The sequence below is a fragment of the Corylus avellana genome, chromosome ca8 (assembly GCF_901000735.1).
Source record: "Corylus avellana chromosome ca8, CavTom2PMs-1.0".
NCBI lineage: Eukaryota > Viridiplantae > Streptophyta > Magnoliopsida > Fagales > Betulaceae > Corylus > Corylus avellana.
The window spans coordinates 14,381,761-14,383,778 of record NC_081548.1 but is presented as its reverse complement, the minus strand read 5'-3'; positions in this window follow the sequence as shown (position 1 = coordinate 14,383,778).

Here is a 2,018-nt window from a genome sequence, read left to right as displayed (position 1 = left end):
TGTTACCAGGTGTTACGTTTGGATTGGCTACACTTCGGTACTTTGCGTTAAACTGATTCGACCGCTTCGATTTTGCCATGTAAGCACTGTGAGTACTTCCTTCTTCGTCGGGGACTCCAATATTTATTTGATTGATGACCAAATTTAAAACAGAAATGCTACATTGAAAGTGCCTTCTTTTCTTTTCTTTTTTTCTTTTTTTTTTTATTTTTTGACATGTCTGCACAAAAGAGGGAGGGAGATTCAAACTAGTGACTTCTACTTCATAAAGTGTGATCATAGCTGATTAAGTTACCTCTTAGGAACATTGAAAGTGCTTATTTAATTTTAACTACATATTTTTTAATATGAAAGTATTATTAAATTTAAAATTTTAATTTTTTCATCCAAAATTTATTGGACGAGAAAGTGCATATAGCATTTCTCTTGTAAATTCATCTTCGATATTCTCGTGTAAGAACATGAGCATCCCTAGTAAATTTACCAAATTTTACTAACAAAAATAGTCAAAAACCATTCTTCTCTATTTTAGTTACAACTTTTTTTTAAAAAAAAAAACACATTCCAAGCAACCTCAATTTTAGCTATCACTTTCACTATTTCATTTAATTATCATAAGAATTTGGAAGAATATTATCATATAAACATAAAATAAAAAACACTGACCTCTAGCCATTGTTGCATAAGTACTTAAATTGAGTAATCCAAAATCCAGACTTGAATGTTTGTTGAATTTGCAATCTTATAACCATTCTTATAACCCTCACAATATGGTGGAGAGTGATAGATAATAGTTTTTGGCCTATATGTTCCACACCCTCATGTTGTGGCTTATGAAGAATCACATGCTTATTTATAGATAGACCAAAACCCTTATCCATAATCAAACGTTGTTTCCTTCCATTAAAGGATACAACATTTGGTGAAATGAAATAGCATTTCACATTATATAGTTATATGCATATTTAATTACCCAAAAGTTTTAGTTTAATAAAAACTCTCTTAATATAATATATATGTGACATGTGAGCCACTTTAAGTCTCCTTGTAGGAGATGAGTTCTAACAATTATTACTTTTCAAAGTTTTTTTATAGTTTTTCTCCAACATTTTATATTTGTTAATGCTTATCTTATTCTAACGAACAATGGTCATTTTTTAAAAATTTATCTAATCCTAACGGTTATATTTTTAAAAAAGTAATGCTACACTTACTCCCACTTCTCTACACTTATAAGCAAGGGCGAACCCACACCTTAGGGCAGGGGCGAATGTCCCTCAAAAATAATATTTGTGTTCCCCTTTAATTCTTTTTTTTTTTTGTTTTATTTTCACTCCCTTTTCAAATATAGAAAACCTAAAATACCCATATTTTAGTTCGCAAGAAACTTAATTTAGTTTGGGACTTTTTTTTTTCTTTTTTTTTTTAAGTTATTGAGTGGTTATTTTTGCAATCATTTGGGTCACAATATTTGTTTCGACATCACAAGTTAAATTGTTTAATAATTTATGGTTGCACCATTGTTTAGCTAAACTCTTAACATTGTTATTGTTTGAGGCTTCAAGAGATTGTTTGGAGAAAGAGTACAAGCTCAAAGGTACCTTTTTCTTGGACCTTATAAATCGTGTTTATATTATTTTGCTACTTGTTTATATTATTCTGTGTTTGTAATACTATGAGATTAAATTTAAGAATTCTATACTTTTTATTTTATATAAACATACACAAACACATATATAGAGGAATTATATGCATATTTTTGTATTTATATAAGTTTGTCTCCCCAACTTTTATATATATATATATATATATATATATATATATATATATATATAAGTCGGTCCCTACACCAAAAATTCTAGTTCCATCCCTACCTATACTAGACGCAAATTAAATAATATTGCTTACAAAATATTTAGGGTATTAACCTATAGTAAGGAACTGTTTGACATTGCGTTTGAAGAATCTAAAAGTGCTTTTAACACTTAAAGAGTTCGTTTGAAAAAAAAAAAAAAAAA